General features: G+C 48.6%; 1 non-coding gene across 1 annotated transcript; it reads right to left on the bottom strand.

Annotated features, from left to right (window-relative positions):
• Positions 1 to 747: 747 nt before the first annotated feature.
• On the bottom strand, positions 748 to 885 carry LOC119920217. Its single transcript, XR_005447975.1, has one exon. It is a non-coding gene; the product is annotated as a small nucleolar RNA SNORA7 (small nucleolar RNA).
• Between the last annotated feature and the right edge of the window lie 10,163 nt (positions 886 to 11,048).

Here is an 11,048-nt window from a genome sequence, read left to right as displayed (position 1 = left end):
TTTTTCCAACAGGTTCCTTGTTCCAAAAAAACAGTGGAAAGAGTCCGGGCCTGGGAGTTAGGGGACCTGGCCTTCTAATCCCGGCTCTGCCAATTGCTTGCTTTGTGACCTTGGGCAAGTCACCTAACTTCTCTCTGCCTCAGTTCTCCTGTTCTCCCTCCTTCTTAGACTGAGAGCCCCATGTGGGACTGCATCCAACCTAATTAACTTGTACCTACCCCAGTGCTTACAATAGTGTTTGGCACATAGTAAGTGCTGAACAAATACCATAAGGAAGCCAAGGCCTAGACCACATTCACTGCAGAATAGTCACCTGGGAGTAACATGGGCACCTCCAGGGTTTCTTATTTAATCACTTTGAGGGAGTAGCACCTTTGTTAGCCTATCAAGTTGGTAACAATTTTTAATGGTATTTGTTAAGCAGTTACTATGTGCCAGGCACTCTACTAAGCACTGGGGTAGACCCAAGCTAATCAGGTTGGACATTTTCCCTGTCCCATGCCCAGTGCTACTGCTCTCTCCCGTTGAGTCGTCTCCCACCCATAGCGATACCATGGACATATCACATGTCTCTCCCAGAACACCCCACCTCCACCCCCACCCGCAATCGTTCTGGTAGTGTATTCATAGAGTTTTCTTGGTAAAAATCCGGAAGTGGTTTACCATTGCCTCCTTCTACGCAATAAACCTGAGGCTCCACCCTCGACTCTCTCCCATGTTGCTGCTGCCCAGCATAGGGGAGTCTTGACTTAAAGCAGACTGTCTTCCACTCGCTAGCCACTGCCCAAGCTAGGAATGGAATGGGTAGGCCTCTGCTTGACTCTCCCTCCCATAGTCGAGACTGGTAGAGTAATGGAAACTCTCCAGGTGCAACCCTGAGAGGGTACCTACTGGTGTGAGTGTGACTAAAATGGTCCATGCAGGAGCCAGAACCCCAACCCCATTGTGCAAACACAAAGAACAAAGATTGTTCCTTGCTCTCCTGTCACGTTTGCTCCCTGCAGTGCCCGGCGCTCTTTTCGCTGATGAGGTAGCCCGCTGTTGCTAAGACTTGCCCTGCAGTTGCCTTTCATTGGTGGTGGCGGTAGTCTGAACTGAACTGTCCTCCCTCTGTCACCCAGTGCCCCCATGGGCAACAAAACATGCATTGCTTGGCCCTTGGTTAGTGTCTGCAGACAGTCTGTGGCCGTGGAACAGGATAGCTTCTTGAGGGCAGGGACTGTGTGTTCCTATTCTATTATACTCTCCCAAGTGCTTAGTACAGTGCTGTGCACAAAGTAAGCAGTCAATAAATGCCTGTCCACTCTGCCTCTACTAGGCATCTTGGGGTCCCCCGGGCATTGGCATAGGAAGTGGAAGCAGCTAAGGTTGTAGTATCCAAGTCACTACTGCTACAGCCTGCCTGGACCCCACTCACTGACCCTTGTAGCTACCCTACCTTGGAATGGCCCAATCAATGCCAAGTACTGCCAGTGCAGGGCATAATCCCTTCACTCTTTGAAGGGATAAAAAAAAAGTGTTCCCAGGTCAGAGAACAGCTTCTCTGCCTGCCCAGGTAAAGGGCTCAATAGTCTCTTGGCTCTCGGGAAGGGCTAAGCTATCTTTGTGTGCATGAGGGAGGATGAGAAATAAAGGGAGAGAGAGAGAAAAAAGAGAGAAAGAGAAAAAGAGGAGAGAGCATTGGCCTCCCCTTTCCAGGCCCCAACCTGGAGCAGACCCAAATCAATCAATCAGTCAGTGCTTACTACATGCAGAGAGGTACAAGTTAGGTTGGATGCAGTTCCACATGGGGCTCACAGTCTAAGTAGGAGGGAGAACAGGAGAACTGAGGCACAGAGAAGTTAGGTGACTTGCCCGTGGTCGCACAGCAGGTAATTGGCAGAGCTGGGATTAGAAACCCAGGTCCCCTGATGCCCAGGCTCTTTCCACTGCTTTTTTGGAACAAGGAACCTGTTGGAAAAAGAGGTGGATTGGGATGAATAGAATTACCCTCTCTCATACTTTCTCTCTCCCCAGAGAACCTCTGCAAGGCCCTGGGCCAGGGATGGCTTGGAACTGGGGAGTGACATCCCCTAGTCCCCCAGCATTCATTGCATAGTTAGTGGTTAGCTAGGAGAAGTCCCTCTGCCCAGCGGCTTCTCCCTTTTTCTGGCTGCTGTGGCAGGAGGCAGCAGTCTCCTTCTTCAATCGCAATGAAAAAAGCCAGCTACCTTGTTCTTCCCTTCATTTGACTGTAACTGCCATCTGCCTGTTTGCTAATTAAGAGTAACAAATAAGGTACTTCTGCATGCACATACAAACACACATACATACAGTTCCACATGCACACACATGTACTCAAATTCATGTTCACACATAAACGCAATGTGCTTTCCACTCACACAACTTCTCTTTCCCATGCACAAGCACACTGCAGTGTCTCTGCCTCTCCCAGATTCTTTCTCTCCTGCTTCCTTTGCTTCTCTCCAAGCCGCCCCCCCACCCCGCACCAAGCTCTTTCTCTCTATCTCTTTCATGCACATGCACACACACACGTCCTTTTTTCTAATTCATTATCTCTCAGAAGCCGAAACAATTCCAACTCTCTGCTTTTTTATTGTTCTTGGCAAAAAAAGGTTAATTAAACTCAGAAAATATCTCTCTTTTTTAGTGGGAGACTGTTAATTTTCTCTTTATATTTGTATTTAATTAATTCCTTCAAAGCCAGAAGCTGTTTTTTGGTATAATTTTTCTCTTTGTGTGTGTCTCTCTCTCTCTTTCCCCCTCTCTCTCATTGTTAATCCTCACATATTCAAGGATTCGCTTTTCCCCCCTCTTCTTCCCCAGATTTGAAATTCTATTACCATTTCAGAAGGTTAGCATTTGAAGAGAAAATTGAATACCCACCCAGCCTTGATAAGAGGGGACATTGGGTCTGAAGATAAATTTGTGAAGCATTTAAATATATATACATATATAAACTCCAGATCCAGGGATTTCCCCTGTCCCTTATCCCATGAATAATGCTGGTAATCCAGGAGGGGACAACTGCAAGGGGAGGGGGTGGGTGGGTGTGTGTGTGTGTGTGTGTGTGTGTGTGTGTGTGTGTGTGTGTGTGTGTGTGTGTGTGTGTGTAAGGAGAGGGAGAAAGAGAGTCAGGAGGGGGAAGGGCGGGAAAAATATTCTTCCTTTGATAATTAGTAACCCTCTTGTCCCTTGCCTCCCCACCAAATGTACCATAGCAACCGGCAGTGTGCCTTTCCTTGATAGAATAAAAATTTGGATCTGTACACTCAGAGGGAAATTCAACAAGCCAGTCTGAGAGGGAGACGGGGCTGAAGGGGGATTGGCTCCTTAACAGTGATAGTGATCGTATTTGTTAAGTGCTTACTGTGTGCCGAGCACTGTACTGACCGCTGGGATAGATGCAAGATAATCAGGTTGGACACAGTCCCTGTCCCACAAGGGGCTCCCGGTCTGTTCCTGGGGGCCTGGGCAGATGGCTAGAGGGCGGGGAAAGAACAGTGGCCAGACTTCTTTGGTCCCAGATGCCAGTATCCTTGAGACCCTTCCTTCCACCAAAGAAGTTCCACCATCTTCTTTTTCCCCAGATCCTGAGTTTCTTCTCTCACCACTTCACTTACCCCCTGTGCTCTTTCTTATCCAGTATCCTTCAGTTCAACACTTTAAGATCCTCAACCTGTCAGGGTTTGATGTATATGTACGTGGTCCCCCTCCCCATGCCTCACACCCACAGATTCATTCACACTCACCCTCTGCTTCCATTGAATGTTAAAGACTCACTGAATGAGGATGCCCACATCCTCTGGATGCATAAATACTTCCCACCTCATTTGGTTTGAGGCCCAAAAGTTCAAGAGCATCCAGACAGACCAGTGTCTGCTGCTGGTCCATGGAGGTCCTACTTGGAAAGCCTCTCAAGACATATAAAATGTAGTCCCTGGCTCATGAATTATTGTTCTAAAAGGAACACATCACTCCTCTCTTCAAAAACTTCACTGGCTCCCTACTGTTCTTATATAAAACAAAACCTCCTGGCCATTGGCTTCAAAGTTCTCCATCATCTGACTCCCTCCTCCCTCTCTGCTCATGCTTTCCACTCTTTCCATACCGACCTCCTAACAGTCCCTCACCCTGACCGACACATTGCTCTCATCTTCCCCTTTGCCCTCTCTCCTCAGCTCTGCTAAGCCATGTCCCTCCTGCCTCTTTCAGAGCACTTCCAAAAAATCACTTCCTCCAGGAGGTTCTCCCTGATTGGTCCCCCTCACCCTCCTAGTAATGACTTCAGAATTCTTATGCGCTCATCTCTTTATTGATTTCTCATTGCTTTATTTATCCACCTGTGCTTACCATTTATATTTATGATCAGTCACTCAAAAATATTTATTGAACCGCTATGGTGCAGAGCACTGTACAAATGGCTTGGGAGGGTACAACAAAGATCACCGACAAAATCCCCGTTTTCAAGAAGTTTACACTGTAATAGGAGAGGCAGACATGACATTTTACAGAGAAGGGAAAAGGAAATAGGAAAGTGGATAGGTGAATCAATCAGAACTTAGAGTTTATCAACTTCACACCGCTGCCCAGATTGTCTTTGTCCAGAAACGCTCTGGGCATCTTACTCCCCTCCTCAAAAATCTCCAGTGGCTACCAATCAACCTACGCATTAGGCAGAAACTCCTCACCCTGGGCTTCAAGGCTGTCCATCACCTCGCCCCCTCCTACCTCACCTCCCTTCTCTCCTTCTACAGCCCAGCCCGCACCCTCCGCTCCTCTGCCGCTAAACTCCTCACCGTGTCTCGTTCTTGCCTGTTCCGCCATCGACTCCCGGCCCATGTCATCCCCCTGGCCTGGAATGCCCTCCCTCCCCACATCCGCCAAGCTAGCTCTCTTCCTCCCTTCAAGGCCCTACTGAGAGCTCACCTCCTCCGGGAGGCCTTCCCAGACTGAGCCCCCTCCTTCCTCTCCCCTTCCTCCCCCTCTCCATTCCCCCCACCTTACCTCCTTCCCTTCCCCACAGCACCTGTATATATGTATATATGTTTGTGCATATTTATTACTCTATTTATCTTGTACATATCTATTCTATTTATTTCATTTTGTTAATATGTTTGGTTTTGTTCTTTGTCTCCCCCTTCTAGACTGTGAGCCCACTGTTGGGTAGGGACTGTCTCTATATGTTGCCAACTTGTACTTCCCAAGCGCTTAGTACAATGCTCTGCACACAGAAAGCGCTCAATAAATACAATTGATTAATTGATAGGTACATTACATATGTGTTGAGGTGGTAGTTGGGAAGATATGTCGGGAGAAGAAAATTCATTGGGAAGGCCTCCTGGAGGAGGTGGAATTTGAGGAGGGCTTTGAAGGTGGAGAGAAGGTGATCTGGCAGATTTAAAAGGGGGAGAGTCTAAACTTGTTAAGGTCAGGGAACATGTCTGTTAATTCTGTTGTATTGTACTCTCCCAAGTGCTTAGTATACAGCTCTGTACATAGTAAGTGCTCAATAAATTCCAATGATTGATTGAGGGAGTATCAGACAGGAGGAAAGTCATGAGCAAGGCAGGAGAGGTGGGAGTGAGGGACAGTGAAAAGGTTCACTTGGGAGCAGCATAGAGCATTAATGAAGGAGAAGCAAGTGAAGAAGGAAGATTTTTTTTAAAAGAAAGAGCTGGCAGAGAACCTTGAAGCTAATGAACAGGACTTTTGTTGGATACAGAGGGAACTGGGTAGCCATTGGAGGCTTGTGAGGAGGGGAGGGATATGAAGAGAACATTTTTAGGAAAATGATCTGGGTGGTCTAGTAAAGTATAGATTGAAGAGGGGAGAAGTTGGAGGCAGGGACATCAGTGAGCAGGCTGATGCAACAATCTAATCAGGAAACAACAAGAGCTTGAACTGAGATGGTGTCCTTTTGAGTGGACAGGGAAGGGCAGAGCTGAGAAATATCATGAAGAAAGACCAATGGGATTTAGCAACAGGCTGAACGTGAAGGTTAAAAAATAGCTATGAGTTAAAGATGATACCAAGGTTGCAGCTTCCTAGGACAAGAAAGATGGTGGTTTTGTCAACAGAGACAGGGAAGTTAGGTTCAGGACGGAAGACGACGAGTCCTGTTGGACATAGGTTCAGTTTAAGGTGCCGTTGGGGAATCCATGTAGAGATATCCCGGAAGCCAGAGGAAATGCAAGATTGAAGTTGAACATGGGAGAGTGGATGACCCACTAAGGGACCAACTGCCACTTCTATGCAGATGATGCCCTGATGCCCAAATCGTCCTCACCTGCCCCAACCTCTCTCCCACTCTAAAATCTTGGAAAGAGCACAGGCCTGGGAGTCAGAGGACCCAGGGTCTAATCCTGACTCTGCCACTTGTCTGCTGTGTCACCTCGGGCAAGTCACTTCACTTCTCTGTGTCTCAGTTTCCTTAACTGTAAGTTGGGGATTAAATCCTCCTTCCTCCTTCCTAGACTGCGAGTCCCATGTGGGACAGGGACTGTGCCCCACCTGATAACCTTGTGCTTAGAACAGTGCTTGGCACAGAGTAAGTGCTTAACAAATACCATAATAATTAATAGTAATGCATTATTAAAATCACATCTCCAAGAGGTCTGAGTTCTCATTTCCCCTACTCCCTCTTCCTTCGGTGTTGCCCTTGCATTTGTGCCCTTTATTCACCCCACCTTCAACTCCACTGCACCTGCGTACATATCAATAATTGATTTTTAATGTCTGTCTCCCCCTCTAGACTGTAAGCTCATTATGGGCAGGGAACATGTGTACCAACTCTCCCAAGCAGTTAATATGGTGTTCCATGCACAGTAAGCACCCAGTAAATACGATTGATTAATTGGCTGTGGGGCTCCGGCTTTCAGTGTGGCAACCACTCCACCTTTCTTGGCAGGGGTTCTCCTCAGTGGCTGCGCCAGCGGTCGCAGCCGGAGGAATTGTCTGCCCTCCCAGCCGGAAGATCAGGGTCACTTTGCTTTCAATGGCCCTTTGATGGCTGTGAATTGCTTTTGCCAGCAGATGGAGGGCTGGTCTCTCCACTGTCAACTGCTCCGGATTGCAGGTTTCCTGCTCTGTCTCTTCACTCTCCCCTCTCTGCTCCTTGTTTCTCCCCCCCTGCCTTCTGACTTCTCTCTCTCCCTACTGTCCCTGAGGAGGATGGGATCAGGGTACACCCCCACCAAGTGTCCCACTTGAGGGAAATTCTGCCTTAGTCCCAGCTGCTTTCCATCCCAGCCCTACAGGAAGCCCCTGTAGAAACACGACTCGCCCCTTCTCCATCTGTAGTCTGCCCAGCCGAGTTTGGTCCCTGAGTGTTCTCTGATAGGTTTGGCTCCCTGCTTCCCCATGAGCAGGTGACCTTATCCCGTGGGCTCCATGGGCCTCAAGCTGTCATCACCAAAGTCCCCAGATGCCTCATCTGCTCTCCTTCCTTGAGAGACCTGGACACTCTCTCACCTCTGAGCCAGACTCGGGTGAGGTTGAGAGGAATCTTCCTCCTTCTTTGGCCCCCTGCCCATCTTTTCTCCTATTCCCCAAGTCCCAAGGGGCGATACCAAGCTACTGAGGTGACTTTGGCAACTTCTGCCCATCCCAAGTTCTGGCTCCTCAGTCCCTCCTCTCAGCGGTGAATGGGGAAAAGGGAGGAGACAGATGGTGCCTGGTAAAGCATCCAGGATTTCCAGGAAAGGTTCCCTAAGGGAACCAGAGCTGGGGGTTGGGGAGAACATCCTCCTGCTTGCGGGAGAGAGAGAAAGAGGGGCACGTAGGCCCGCCTGACATGAAAACTGCCTGGGTGCCGGCCTGCGGAGGCCTCCTCTCTCTTCCCCTCCTCTCCCCCTGCCCCCCAGGGATGACTTCTGCCTTTTTCGGGTCTGTGAGGCTGAAGCCTGAGTCTCCAGAGCTTTGGGTCGCTGAGGCTGCTGGCACTGATCTGAGACTTCTTTCTCTCTTCCTGCTCACCTTGGGTGGGGTTGGGGGGAGGCAATGGATGAAAGATCCTTTGGCCTGCGTCTCTGAGTTCTCTAGATGTCAGGGAGAAGATTCCTCACGGAACGGTAAATGGCAGTGCTTCCCCCTGAGCAGGTTGTTCCCCCTCCTTCCCCCTCCGCCTCCTCCCCTACATCATCTACAAGTGAGGATTAAGACTGTGAGTCCTATGTGGGAAAGGAACTGCGTCCAACCCAATTATCTTGTATCTATCCCAGTGCTGGGTACAGTGACTGGCACTTAGAAAGTGCTCAACAAATACCATAAAAAAAGAGGGGGATTATTAAAAGTCCCAGGAGCCCGGTTGGTGGAGTGTGGAGAAGAAGATGTGAATTCAGGTCGGGGTAGGGGAGGTCAGGGCTCTTGAATTGAATTCTCAGGACTGATACTTCCTTGTAGATGAGGTAACTGAGTCACAAAGAAGCTAAATGACTTGCCCAAGGTCCCACAGCAGGTGAGTGGCAGAGCTGGGATTAGAACCCAGTTCCTCTGGCTTCCAGGCCTGTGCTCTTTCCATTAAGCCGTACTGCTACCCAAGAGGAATTGGCAGAGATGGCAGTGGCTGCCCCACTGGCAGAACTTTTCATGCTGTGCGTAAGCCTTTTTCCGCTCCCTTGCTGTATAACTGTAAATTATGTTTGGATGAGTAACTGTAAATTATGTTTGGGTTTTATGCCATTGGACCTGTTATCAGCCAATGGTATTTATTGTGTGTGTGCAGAGCAGAATACAATTTATTGTATTCACTGTGTGCAGAGCAATAAACACTCATGTTTCTTTTTATGTTTTTATATCTCAAATGATTGTCTTTATGTTTGGGAAACAAATTGGCCTGGAAAGGAGCATCTTCGAGGTTGGGTCCAGGAATGAGGGGATGCTGAATAAAATAAATACTGTTGACGGATTGACTGATTAAGGGTGGGTGGGACTCCTGCTGCAGGAGGTACTTCTGCTCTTTAAATCCCCGTCCTCCAAAGACGGATAACCTATCGTGGGCTACTTGTCCTGCTTTCCACCCACCCCTCGCGGGGTAGGGTGGCTGGATTTTTTTCCCATTAGTGAAGGTGGACTGAATTTGCAGCCTGAATATGGATTGATTTTCAAGCCTCATCTCCTAATTTGAAAATAATATGAAATTATCAGTTGATCCAAGCTTTATAACCCAGTGCTATATTCCCTGAAATTTCCTTTTGATTTTTAAACTGGGACAAAAACCGGAGAGTCTTGCAGATGGGACGAGGATGCATGCCCTCCCCGTACCTTGCACTGGTCCCCAACAGCAGCGGGGTTAGGAACACGGTTATTGTCCCCTGAGACCAGCACCCCCACCAAGTGCCAGCCTTGTGGGTCCTTGGTTCCTCAGCTTTGCTTCTGGATTTGATGGGCACTCAAATTCCTCCCCCATCCCCACTCCAACTGCTCACCCTACTCTTGGTTGGAATGAGCGGGAGTTGGCAACCCTCTAAGGGCCCATTCGGTTGATTGTTTCAGGCAGAGAATGTAGGGAGAGAGGGCCATTTTGAATCAGCTGAGTTTGGACAGGAACGCACTAGTATCCAGGTGGAATCAATAAATCAACTGATGGTATTGAGCACCATACTAAGCACTTAGGGGAGGACAATACAACAGAATTGGTAGACATGATTCCTGCCCTCAAGGAGCTTACATTCTAGTGGAAGAGTCTAAACTATTTTAAAGGAAGCCCCAAGTTAATCACTCTTAGGTGGGTGGTTTCACGGGTTCTTGGGAATGGGGAGATGAGGGAACTGAGGCACAGAGAAGTGAAGTTACTTGCCGATGATGATACAACAGGCTAGTGGCAGAGGTGGGATTAGAATCCAGGACTTCTGACCCCCAGGCCTGGGCTCTTTTCACTAGGCCACACTGCTTCTCAACTTTTCAGGAGCCAAACATGGTTTAGAGCATTCTTTCTGGCCCGGCTCTGCCACTGCCTCAGGTCCCTTCCCTCATGGCCTGCACGCCAATGAAACATCAGAGCGTTCCCCCAATAGCCGCTCCAGGTTGTTACATTGCAGCTTACATCACATGTGACTGCTGTGCAGCATTTGCATAGCACCACCGAAGCAAACAGAAATGCCGAGATGTCATTTAGAAACCCTGGAAAATGTGCAAAGACATATGTTCCCACAATCTGCTTGTTTCTTTGTGTGTTTTGGCATCACTGTCTCCTTCTATGCCCTTTCCTTTTCTCCCCTCTTTTTCCCTCTCCCTCCTTTCCCCAACAAGCCCCTGCTGCCCTTCTCTGGTTGACCTGGATAAGATGGGCAGGCTTGACTCAAAGAGAAAGAAGGTGTCTGGAGTCACCAAAACAGGGAGTTCTGGTCTTGCTATGTGACCTTGAGCAAATGGCCTTCCTGTCTCTCCCTCCTCTAGGGGAAAATGTAGTGATCTCATCATGCCCAAGGCCGTTCCTAGGTCAGACCAATGGTCCGTCCAGCTCAGACTTCAGCCTCTAAAAGTGGAAACAAGGATGTTTGGGGTACAAGCCGTGGAACACCTACTGCACTATTTTCCAACATTGTGCCACCTCCCCTGAACTCCTGTGAATCACCGAGAACCCTTTGGCAATACAAAACTACGGAATTTGCCTCTGGACACTACATGGCTCCCACATTTGGGACTTTTTATGCATTCCAGTGTTGACCTAGCTTTTTCACCTTTCAGTCTGTTCTCCACTCGGATCCTTAAATCTTTTTCCACTATACTCATAAGTGGGGGCTGCTAGTGTGTGGCTCTAAGGAGTTTACAGTTTTTTAGCAGAAGAGATGTACTGGACTAAGAAATGACTGCCGCCCCAATATACCTGTGTCAAAGTGTGTACATGGAGAACTTTATGCCCCTGGCTGTGTGTGGGGTCTGGGGCTCTGTCTTGTTGAGAAAGCTTGGTGGAAGAGATGAAGTTGGAGCCATGTGGTGAAAGATAGGAGGAAGGTAGTTTGGTGAATGGGAAGGAGGTGGGTGCAGGTAAACTGGCTGGAGAAAAGGCAGTTTTCAGGGGAGTAGGGTGAGCTGACAACCTTCAG

This window comes from Tachyglossus aculeatus, chromosome X1, assembly GCF_015852505.1.
Source record: "Tachyglossus aculeatus isolate mTacAcu1 chromosome X1, mTacAcu1.pri, whole genome shotgun sequence".
Classification (NCBI taxonomy): domain Eukaryota; kingdom Metazoa; phylum Chordata; class Mammalia; order Monotremata; family Tachyglossidae; genus Tachyglossus; species Tachyglossus aculeatus.
Note: the sequence above shows the minus strand (reverse complement) of the source record. Positions and strands in the feature narration are given on the sequence as shown.